This window comes from Physcomitrium patens, chromosome 14, assembly GCF_059467195.1.
Source record: "Physcomitrium patens ecotype Gransden chromosome 14, ASM5946719v1, whole genome shotgun sequence".
Lineage (NCBI taxonomy): Eukaryota > Viridiplantae > Streptophyta > Bryopsida > Funariales > Funariaceae > Physcomitrium > Physcomitrium patens.
Genome location: NC_143423.1, coordinates 9,776,617 through 9,788,887, shown reverse-complemented (window position 1 = coordinate 9,788,887; position 12,271 = coordinate 9,776,617).

The following is a 12,271-nucleotide window of genomic DNA, read 5'->3' as shown; positions in this document are numbered from 1 at the left end:
TAGCAACTATATGGTTGGATGTCAAGGACATGAATCTTAAAACAAGAAATCCTCAATAGACTCTTTTCTTACTAAAAGAAATATAAGTTATTTAAAAATCATATAGTATTGAACTAAAATGGCTATTGCCAAAAATAAAAAGACTAAAAAGTCTTAAAATAACACTAAAGACTAAAAAGACATTGACAAGAGTGAAGAAGGCTTCACTCTTGCCTCCATATATACTCTTAACTAAGAACTATATAGTGATGTCCTATAAGACCTCCAAAATATGTTGAATTTGTAAGACACGTAACTTAACTTGTAAGGTTAGTTTTTTTATATGTATTGAAACAAAACTAGACAATCTCAAAAATCCAAGATCTTTCTATTCCACAATAACATAAAACCTCATCACAAAATATGATAAATTAGAGGAGAATAAAATTGAACAGAACTAAATATAATAAAAAATGAAAGACAAACTGAAAAAACAAAAACAGAATTGAACAGAATTGAACAAAAGGATGCAAAATCAAACTTTACTAAGAGAAAGAGTCTAAAGCTATATCTAACCAGATGTCCCAAAAGGCCCTGATTAGTCCTATTTATACCTTGTCCTACCACCCTCAACTTTTTATAATGTTCTTAGATAGTAGGCTCTATTTAAAAAACTACCTTAAATTTCTTTTTTTAGAATATTTTATTATGGGTTCCACCTAGATAACTATCCTAAGCCTTTTTTAGAAGATTCTATCATAGAATCCATCTAAAAAACCATCCTAAATTCTTTTTAGAATGTTCCTTAATGGATCCTATACGGTCCACTAACCTAATCTCAATTCTAGAAACTTCTATGGTTCTAATTATCTATATAATTATCTTATTTATACCATGTTATAGTTAATTCCTTTCCACTACTACGGAACATCTTTGTTTTGTTCCGAATGGTATCTCCAAATTGTTTCTTAAAAATGGGTGAAGTTTTGTGTAGGTTCTCACATTGCATTGTGAATGGGATAACCTTTCCAAAGAACTTTGTACTGAAGTTGTGGATGTCCATTGCCATGACAAAGGTAGCAATGTTCCAAAATGTTGACCACTTCATATTCTTGTTGATCATCAATTGCAACTGGTGGTGGTGGTGCCATGCTTCTTGTAAGGTCGTTGTAAGCCATTGTTGGCTACAACAGTCAGGAGATGCTATGTTGCATGTTTTATCATGTTAACATGATCCACAGGAGTGTACAAAGGTTCAAACATCATAGTCCAAACCTACCCAAAATCATGTCCTTAAGATCTATTCTAGGGTCTTCTCTCATCCTAGATGTCCAGATATTGGAATGTCATGTCTTTCGTGAAGTATACCCATTTAGAATTTGGCATTGTCGGATACATAAATTTGCTTCTTAAAATAGAGCAAGCCATCACTAAAAGTATAATCCTAATATTATATATTGTCCACTTTTAGCCGATCGCTAACCATCTTGAAATAAGCATCTGTTATATAGCTTTCTTCTATTCTATCTCTTTAGATCTAAAATGATACTATTAATAGTAGTAAATTTTGTCTCATCTCTTGATTTGTCCTTCATATCTGCTCTCTATAATAAACTATTTGGTACAATATATTGTCACCTTTGTTTATACTCAAGTTGGATATCAAAAAGATGCAACTGTTCTTCTCAACGATAATACTAAGATTTCATGTTTTTGAGATGCAAATCATGTAACAAGGGTCGATGGTTAGTCTAAACAACCATTGGCTTCTCCAATAGATAGTATCACTACATCTTTATGGCGTATACAATTGTTAATTGCTCTCGATCATATGCAAAGTAATGGTACTCTATCCTTTTGAGCTTCCATGATTCATACACTACAAATTGAAGGTCCCTACCAAAGTCTTGTTGAAAGACCACTCTAATAGCAAAGTCGAAAGCATCAACATCAAGCACACAAAGAAGATTAAGATCATATGGTTGCAATATTGGAGCGGTAATGAGTACCACTTTCAACTTATAAAAGGCATTTTGCTGCTCCAGTTTCTATGCAAATGGCACATCTTTTTCCAATAGGTTTATCAATGAGGTAGCAATGTGAGCAAATCGCCAAATAAAATAGCAATTGTATCCAACAAGATCTAAAAATGAGCAAATTTGAGAACCATCCTTGAGAGTTGGTCAATCCTTTATTGCTTTTATCTTATCTTGCTCCATACGCATGCCTTTGGAGGATACTACATGCTTCAAAAACGTGACTTCTAACTTCCAAAGATCACATTTTCACTACTTGCAATAGAAGTGACTATCTTGTAGTTGGCACAACACCTCTTGTAAGTGTTGCTTATGCTCTTCAAGAATTTTATTATATATGAAGATATCATCAATGAAGTCAACTATATACTTCTTTAAAAGGTCTTAAAATAATCTGCTCATATGATATATGAAAGAAACTATAGTATTAGTGAGGCTAGAGAGTAAAATCAACCATTCAAAATGTCCATAGCACATACAAAATATCATCTTTTCTACATCCTCTCTTGCAATAGGTGTTTGCCAGTAGTAATTTTAAAGATCCAATTCATTAAAGATGGTTGAACCTCAAAATTGATTAAGAAGATTATCTGTGCGTGGAAGTGGATATGCATTTTTAATAGTCTGCTTATTGAGACCTCAATAATTAATGCAAAGGCAAAGTCCACCATCTTTCTTACATGCAAAGAGTATAGATGCTCGCCATCCTGATGTGCTTTCTCTAATGAGGCCTTTCTCTAAGAGTTCGTCTAATGTCTTTTGCAGCTCTTCAATTTCTTTTAGTACTAGGTGATAAATTGATTGATTTACTGATTTGACTTCACACAATAGTTCTATTTGAAAGGTAGCACCTCGATTAAGAAGTATGCCATTTGATAGCTTGATTGAAAAGACATCATGATATTCTTATATAAGTTGCTCTACCCATTCTACTCCTTCAACTATCTTTTCTACTACTCACATGAGATTTGAAACTACCATATATATACTGGTTGTTCATATTATAGTTGCCTCTTCACAAATGTTGTCCATATAAGTAAGTCTTTGATTGCAGATTATCTTTTCTCTTCACTTGATGTGGAGGTGCAAAGAATCACCTTACGTCTTCCATCTTTGAAGGAGATTGTCTTTATTATCCAATCAACTTGGTTATTTTCCATCTCTAACCATGATATACCAAAGATAGTATCATACCTCAACTTTGTAACCTTAAATCTCTGTCTTAAGACATAGGTGTCTATCAATCATAAGATTTCTTCTTCATATGTTTCATTCAATACGTTTTCTCAGTCCTTTGCAAGGTATACACTTCCTCCCTTGATTTCTTTGATTTTAATTCTAAACTAATTGGTAATTTTATTTGAGATACAATTTTTTGTAAAGCTTTAATCTACAAGCACTCGACATGGTTGTCCTCTTAGTAGTCCCGTTAGATGCACTAGTTAATTTTTTTTTATAGTTGTCCAAGGTTATGCCATTTGTTTGTGAGAAAGGATAGCTATCCCTAATATTGGTCCTCAGAGCCTTTATTAAAGAGCCCCATTTTCTTGTTCTGATTCATTATCAGCTTGGTGAATTTTGAAACTATGAACCTGCCTTGTCTTGCTAATACTTGTACTTTGAAGTTTTGGACAACCTTCAATTTGATGGCTTGGCTCTTGACAATAAAAATGTAATCCTTTTTATATTAATATTTGTCATCCTTATACTATCAATGACTCTTATAAGGCATCAATTTCCATTGGTATTGGTTTTTGTGTCGTAATATTAGATAGCGACATAAAACTTCGTACTGTAGGTCATGCTCTACAATTTTTGAAATCTATAGTATCGATTCTCTCTGCAATCCAAATTGCCTCTTCAAATGTTTATAGATCCTTTAGCTCCACTTCTTATTGGATTCCAAGTTTCAAACCTTGTAGGAATCAATCTATCATCTCTACCTCTAAAACATTGTCAATTTGGAGACATATGAATTTGAATTTGGAGACATAAATTTGCATCGACCTAGCTTGTATAAGATTTACCAACTGATCACATATTGTCTTTTCTGCATTTATGAGCCAAAATTGATTCTTAAACTTAGTCTCAAACTCTTCCTAGTCACAAAGTCCACCTTGAGCTCCATAGCTTTGAACTCAATGTTGCCACCAAATGGCTGCCGCATCTTTCAAATAGTTGGCTGCATATATAATTCCTTCAATGGTATTTATCTCAAATAATTGGAAGTATTATTGCATGTTGAAGAGCCATTGACATACATCTTCTTATCTTGAAGTTAGAGTATGTACTAAGCTTACTCAATTTCAACCTAGTCGATGTCGACTTTCTTGTCTTCAAGGCTTCTATTTGCCCTTGCAAAGTAGCTAATTGGCCTAAGAGGTGTTGTATTTGAGCTTCAATCTAGGATTTCTTTGCCATGTCTCCTATACTATAATTTCTCCACTCGACTCTACTATTATAATATTTTTTTTTCTCCTGATTGACATTTTAAGAGTAGCTCGTGGTAGCCTCAATACAATATCCGATATGACCACAATAACTAATCTTAGACTAAATGATGACTATTGACACGCTACCAAAAGTAAACAGTCTAATACTTATTTTGATCCTAATGAAACAGAACCAAACTATCTCAAAAATCCAAGATCCTTCTATTCCACAACAACATAAAATTTCATCACAAAATAGGATAAAATAAATAAAAATAGAATTAACTCATAAATTATATTTGTTACATATTTTGATCTTTGTTTGCTTCAAAGCTAGTTGATAGGTCCTCTCAGCCATTGATAGTATCTCATAACAGGGCAAAAAGTCCAACCTATTATTTGATCGTTATTGAGGCTTTTATAACTTTTTTCAAATAAAATGTTTAGAACACTATCAGAAGTTGTTTCTATCTCTAATAAAATCATCAAACATTGGGAGATACTTCCAAGGTCATGATTCCAAATATGTTGTATCTTGCCATCTATTCAAGAAAGAATATGGTGTTCTTAAAGATCTTCATCTTGATTATATTTTCTTAAAGATTGTGTCAATCACAATGTCTTGTTCAATAATTCAATAATTAAAAGCTTTTAAATTGAATCTATTGATTGTTGGTTTTCCATCTTCTTAGCATCACAAATATATAAAAGCTACAAAGAAAGATAGAAGGTAGAATATTATTTTTTTTAAATCTTGTTTCTTTTATAATAAAGATTTGTTATTCTTTATCTTGATTTTGATGGATGTTGTGAATGAAAAGTCTCTACTCTCTTTATTGTGTTTGCAAGATTCTTTGTTGGCTTCCATGTAGATTCACTAATATCATATCCGTGCTAATGAACAAGATATTTTAACCTATTTTGACATTGCATTGAATCTAAGACTTCTTCTATCTCAAATTCTTGATTATTATCCACTTCTATAGAAAGAAATGGCATTTGTCTTCTTTTCAAGATATTCACTATCTTATATGGCTCAAGAAGAGATACATGAAATAAGAGGTGGATTTTTATGGACTTTGGTAGATATAATAGATATGCAACATGATTGACTTATTCACTAATAAAAAAAGGTCCAAGCTTATGATAGTCTAATTTATCACAAGAATAAATATTCTTGATATTGTGACAAAGTAACCATACTTTTTCATCTACTTTGAATTATGGTTATTCCTTATGATAGGCATTTGCATTAACCTTTTTTTATTCTTGAGCTCCCTTTAATTAAGCCTTCATTATTGCATATATTTTTAACAAAAAAATTGTCAAATCTTTAGCTACAAGATTATTAATTTTTGAAAAGTTAAAAATATCAAATTATAGATGATAACCATAATTGGCAAAAAAGAGGTATTTGTTGAGTGGAAGAATGTATGAAATTATTGTACACAAACTTTATAAATCACAAAAGATTTTTTCAATCATCTTGATGATAGTTGATAGTGCACCTTAAATACTACTCCAAAATTTGATTTACTTATTTTATTTATCCATTAGTTTGAAGATGAAAAGCTAAAGAAAAATTTATATCCACCTTTAAAAACTTCAAAAAGATTCTCAAAAATCTTGATATAAATTGAGTTCTTCTATTCAATATAATATCTTTACGTAATATGTCATAGCAATAAATGTTGTTAAAAAAAAACTTAATTATTTCTTTATCTGTGATAGATTTTGTATATGATACAAAATGTGCCATCTTGGTAAAATGATCTACTACCATGAATATAAAATCATATGAACCTGAGACCGAAAGATCCATGATAAAATCCATAAAAACAAAAGACTATAGTTGTTATGGAATTAATAAAAGCTGAAGAAGTCTATAAGGTTGACGGCAAGTAGTTTTGAATCTTGAACAAATGTTACATGATAATACAAAGTCTTTGATTGCCTTCTACATTTAATACCACCAAAAATCTCTCCATGTTAGCTCCAAAGTCTTCTTGTATCCAAAATATGTAGTTGTTAGAAAGTCATATTTGAAGTATATGTAATTGTACTTTTCTTTCTGGAATGTATAATCATCCCTCAAAATAGAGTAGGTTGTTCTTGAATTTGAACTTGGAAGTATCATGAGATTTAAAAGAATTATTTTTAATATCATAGATAAGAGGATCAAAGACAAAGATTCAATCAACAATCAATGTTGATTTTATTGCTTGAAGGTGAAAATACTTTGGCTTGAAGAAAATCATTTCTTGTTATTCAAAAGTTGCATCTCCTTCTTTTGGTACAAGATAAGAACATTAAAAAAGGACGTTCAACAAACCTTATTATTTTTTGGATCAATAAGTGATTTTAAGATCAAATTTTAATAAAGACATATTCCAACAAGCTTGGCGATGATTCAAAACACATGCTGATATGAAGTATGAGAAGTTCTTGTGATCTGTATAGATAGTGATTGGATTCAAGGCACCTTCTAGATGATGATGCTATTTTTGAAATGAATCCACAATTGCAAGGAGTTCTTTATTGTAGTAGATTTCATAATTAATCTTGATTGCTGAAATTTTTTTGGAATGAAAAGTTAATAGATGGAATTTGTTATTTGGTGCCATTTGTCATAATACTATATCTTAAGTCAAAGTCTAATGCATCTATTTCCATAAAAAATACCTTAAAAAAATCAACATGATATAAAATTGGTGCAAAATTAAATTTTTTTTTTAAACCATCAAATGATGCTTTAGCTCCATTTAAAATTGCTTTTACAAATAAAATAAATAAGTGAAGCTACAACTTGAAAAAAGTTCTTGATGAAGATCTAATAGTAATTGGCAAAGTCCAAAAAGTATTGCACATTTCTTATTATTCTTGAAATCTTTCAATTCATAATAGTTTAGATTTTCTTTGAATCCATCATTAACACTTTGTTGGAAATAATGTATTCTAAGGAGTCAAATTGAGTAGTGTGGAATACACACTTTTTTAACTTGGCATGTAATCTAATATCTCTAAATTTTTATAACACACTACAAACATGAATTGCATACTTTTCTATATTTTTAGAATGGATTAAGATATCATTCAAATAATAGATAATAAAATCATTAAAAAATTCACAAAAGACATCATTTATTAGATATTAAAAAGTACTTGGTGTATTCATGAATCCAAAAGGTATGATATTATATTCAAAATATCTATATTTAGTTTAAAATATAGTTTTTTATTCATCTTCTTTTTTAATGCATACCAGATTATATGCTTTACGTAGATCTATTTTTATATTGATCTTTATTTGATTGAGTTGATCAAGAAGTCTTAAAATCAAAGGTAATAGATATTCATTTTTAATAGCGATCTTATTGAGTTTCTTGTAGTCTATACACATTTGTAGAGATCCATCTTTTTTCTTCACAAATAAGGTAGAAGCCTCAATTAGAGATTTAAAATAGAGTATGAAATTCTTAGCCAAGTTTTCATTAATGTATTCTTTGAATGCATCCAACTTATTTTGTGATAGGTTGGAGATTATTATAAATGGTGGTTGAGTTCTTTCATGAAAATCAATAGATTAATCATAAAAATGATGCTTTAGAAGAACATCTACATTTTTTCTTTTTATAAACATCTTAAAAATCTTGATACTAGCTAGGAATACTAGTTTTTGTTTCTTCACTATGAGAAATGAACATGATATATATAGCAAAAATAACCTTTTTTTATGGCATATATGAAAGCTCTTGCACCTCTTAATAAGGATTTGGATGTATTAGAGTGATGTATTTCTACTTGATTAATGGTATTTTATATTAAATTATCAAAAAAATTAAGGTTATAAAAATCCAATCTATCTGAGGATTATTTTTTTCTATCTAATATAATTTTAAAATAATTAGATTAGATAAATATCTTATTATATTAAATATTATTATATTATTATATTATCATGATCTTTAATTGTTGCATCTAAAAGATTAGTCTTATGTGTAACTTCTCTAGAAGATAGCAAACTACCAACTATGACTTTTATATGCATTGGTTTAGTTTTTTTGAATAACAATATTTCTTATTTTTTGACAAAACTTTTATGTATAAAACAAGGTGAGGCTCTTGAATCTAATAAAGCTAAGATTTTGTGATTTTTTGGTACTAAATAAACTTCTATCATAAAACAAGGTGAGGAATTTGAAAAGAGAATATGACCTTGATTAGGAGTTATGCAAGATTCTAGCCACAAGATATTGTATTGTAACACGACTATATGGTGAAAAATAAAAACATAGATGTTATTATAGAAGATCCTAGTAGAAATATGTAGTAGAAAAATAAGGATAAATACTAGGAAGGTAATAAAAGATTTAGTTTTAATGCTGTCTTTTAGAAAAAGAGCTTCTATTTCTTTTGTAAGAGCATCAATGCCTCAATTAAAATAAATAAAATAATTAATTGATATAGACATATTTAGAAGAAAATTACTAATATATTCAAGTAAAAATTAACTCAATTTATCAAATATTAATACCTGAAGAGGACTAATTATCAACTTAGATCAAAACCAAATCCTGAGGCACAAAACCACGTACCTATTACAATTACAAGGTTTTTTGGTAGATCAAAAAGTAAGACTTGATAGAAAACTAGCAAAGAGATTTTTGAAGATTGATTTTTTGCCAATGAAATCAATACTTAGTTTTTGGGAGGTTTTCAAAATTAATAATATTTTTGGTTGGATTAGATTTTAAAAAATAAAATTATGTTCACAAAATTAAAGATTTCTTGAGTTTTGTGGTGTATGTATAAGTGAATTTCGGATAATATGTTGGTATTCTAGTTGTTAGCATATGCAAAGATTTTGAGGTCAATCAAATGATTAGATCAAAGTGTATAAAGGTTTTTTTTGGTTGAGGTCTCAAAAATAGGAATCTAAAGATAAGTGACTATTTTTAATATCTTTCATAATTTATTGATTGGATTGAAATAATTTTTTTTATATAGAGACTAGACTTGATTTTCTATATTTTAAGTATATTTTGGAAGCAATTTAACAATTCAAAAAGGAAATATTGGAACTAGAAGTTCAACATACAAATTGGAGTAAGAGGCCAAGTAATACTCAAGCAAAATTTAGAATCAATCTTCTATTTAGTAAGTTCAATCTTCTTCAAATTTTTTGTGCTTATTGCTAACTTAATTGTTGAAAAGAGTATAAAATCTTAAGTAAGATCAACAATATAATTGATAGGTATTGAGGTTCTAAATTACCTAGGATTAAGTTAGTTTGATTAGGCTTGATTTAGGATTTAAGATTTGTTTAAGATTTAGTAAGGATTTGACTTAGGATTTAAATAAGGGCTATTAGGATTTAAAATAAAATTAAAATAAGATTTGATTAAAATTTATTTAAGATATATTTTAGATTTTATTTTAATACTTCTTTTGAATTTCTTTAAGATTTCTTTATGCTTCTTTAATAATTTCTTTGAGATTTCTTTGGATTGATTAATGCTTCATCAACATTATTAAGATTTAATTGGAATTACTTAGGATTCTATTAGAATTAAAATCTTATTGTTGCAATATTCTTTCTACTTTTTACAACCAAGTGCTCGATATATTTATAAGTAAGGCTTCATGTAGTACGACATCGTGACATTGAAACTTGTCACGGCCATAATCATGTAAGCTAATAATTACATATATAAATACGTAGAAGTAAGTAAAAGTAGGTAAAAGTAAGTTAATTCTATAATATTTAATATGGAAGCTTCTTAGAAGCTCTCTAGACGCTGCTTTGACTTCAAAGGTGTCTTTAATTGACTTTTTGGATTAGAAACGTGGTCAACAAGTTGGCCATGTGCCACACATGTTGTTAGCTTGAAGATCAAGCTAACTATGTGGCCCACACGTAGAAAAACTTGCCTTGTAAGTCAAGGCATGTGTTCTACAAAGTCAACACATATTGGAGGTCCTATAGAATGTCGCCACGTAACCCCTAGTTAGATAGTATATATAGAGACAAGAGTGAAGGCTTCTTCACTCTTGTCAACTCCTTTCTTGCTTCTAGTCTAGTTTCAAGGGTCTCTAGTTTTCTTGTCTTTTGGCAATAGCCATTCTAGTTTCTCTTTCAATATATATACTTGTTTATATACATTTTGTTACCTCTCTTTGAGTGAAGGCTCACTTGTCTGAATTGTTTTTTCATTGAATTCTTGTCCTTGACAGATTGATAAGAGTACACCTACAATATCAGAGCTTTGTCTAATCTTGATTAAGAGTAGATTACCCCTTTTTCTTGATAAGATATAAGCATATTAGAAGTTGCGGATTACCCTCTTCTAAACTGATATTGTCCTTAGTATTTTCTTTGTCCACAAGTCCTCTCTTTTATTTGTCTTGAGCGATATTAGACATCTTCTCTCTTCAAAGTGTTATTATAGCAAAACTTCTTGAAATGAAGAGTGCAATGGCACAAATGCAAGAGCAATTGAGGAAATTAATGCTTGTAATGCATCAACTCAATTTACCACCACAAGGAGCAACAAGATTGGCAAGAAGTGAAGATATAGAAATGGTTGGAGCTGCTTCAACATCTGCACCAAACCATGTCCTTTCTCCTATGGTGGAACGCCCTTCAAATGTTAGAGAACCAAGAATTGCCCTACCCGAGAAGTTTGATGGTACCAGATCCAAGTTTTGAGGATTTATCAATCAAGTGCAACTTGTGATTGAACTTCAACCCCGAAGCTATCCAACTCCAGGATCACAAGTTACATTCATTGGTACGCTTCTTTCAGGTTCGGCACTATCGTGGTTTTCATCCTTTCTTGAATGACGAGATCCAATATTGGATAATCTAGAGGCTTTTTTGGCGGAGTTTCGATCCATGTATAAAGAACATGATGCAGTTCATGTTGCAACCAATAAGATCCGTATTTTATGACAAGGCAATCGATCAGTAACGTTATATGCTTCACAATTTCGACAACTTGCAACTGATATCAAGTGGGATGATGCTGTACTTATTAGCCAATTTCTCTATGGATTATAATATGAGGTAAAAAAATTAATGCTCAACTTACGTGATCCTCAAACATTGAGTCAAGCAATTGACTTTGCTATGAAGTGCAACAATCACCTTTTTGAATTCCGATCTGAGAAACATATAAGTGGACCTCAACGTTACTATAATTCAATGGCAACACCAACATCTCTTCAACACATACATTCGGAAATAGAGGATATGCAAATTAATGCAGTACGTTTCAAACCTCTTACTGAGCAAGAAAAGACTCATCGTTGTTAAGAAGGATTATGTTTATATTGTGGAGAACCAAAGCACACTGCTCAGCATTGTCCAAAGAAACGACGCAATCACAAAATGAGGAGTATGGCTGTGAAAGAAGATAATATGTCGGAAAACGAATTTATCCAGCTACAATAGGGACCGTGCGGCTGGAACCTTGCAAAACTTCTAATAAAGATCCTATTCTCTCCTCAGAGCCCTCTCCTTGTTTTACATTAAATGTTATTTTAGGACCTAAACATTATAAAGTCTCTGCCTTGTTAGATTCAGGAGCCTCAGCATATTTTTTAGATGAAGAATTTACTAAAAGACATAGCATATCTTTAGTAAAGAAAACTAAACCTGTTCATGTAGAAGTCATAGATGGTCGTCCATTGTCTTCTAGAGATATTACTCATGAAACCCTTCCTATAGAAGTAATAATCAATGGTCATAATAGTTTTGTAGTATTTAATATCATTAGATCTTCCTCTAATCCAGTCATTTTAGATTTATCGTGGTTAGAAAAA